Raw genomic sequence first — 372 nt, 5'->3', positions numbered from 1 at the left:
AATCTGCTCATTCCCCAGTCTGTGCTGATATTGGGGATTGCCCCCACCCAGGTGCAGGACCTTGCAGTTGGCTTTGTTGAACCTCATGAGGTTCATGTGGGCCTGTGTCCTCCAAGGTCCCTCTGGTTGGTCCCATTCCTCAGGCATGTCAACTGCACCACTCAGTTTGGTATCATCTGCAAATGTACTGAGGGTGTGCTCGATCCCACTGTCCATGTCACTGATTAACATATTAAACAATATTGATCCCGGGAGGGACTCTTGAGGGACACCACTTGTTACTGGTTTCCACTTGGACATTGACCAACTGACTGTCTGTCTTTGGACACAGCCATCCAGCCAATTCCTGATCAATCTGACAGTCCCATCTCT

The sequence above is a fragment of the Antrostomus carolinensis genome, unplaced genomic scaffold (assembly GCF_000700745.2).
Source record: "Antrostomus carolinensis isolate BGI_N321 unplaced genomic scaffold, ASM70074v2 scaffold28052, whole genome shotgun sequence".
Taxonomy (NCBI): Eukaryota; Metazoa; Chordata; class Aves; order Caprimulgiformes; family Caprimulgidae; genus Antrostomus; species Antrostomus carolinensis.
The sequence above is the reverse complement of the archived record's forward strand: the minus strand, read 5'-3'. Positions refer to the sequence as shown.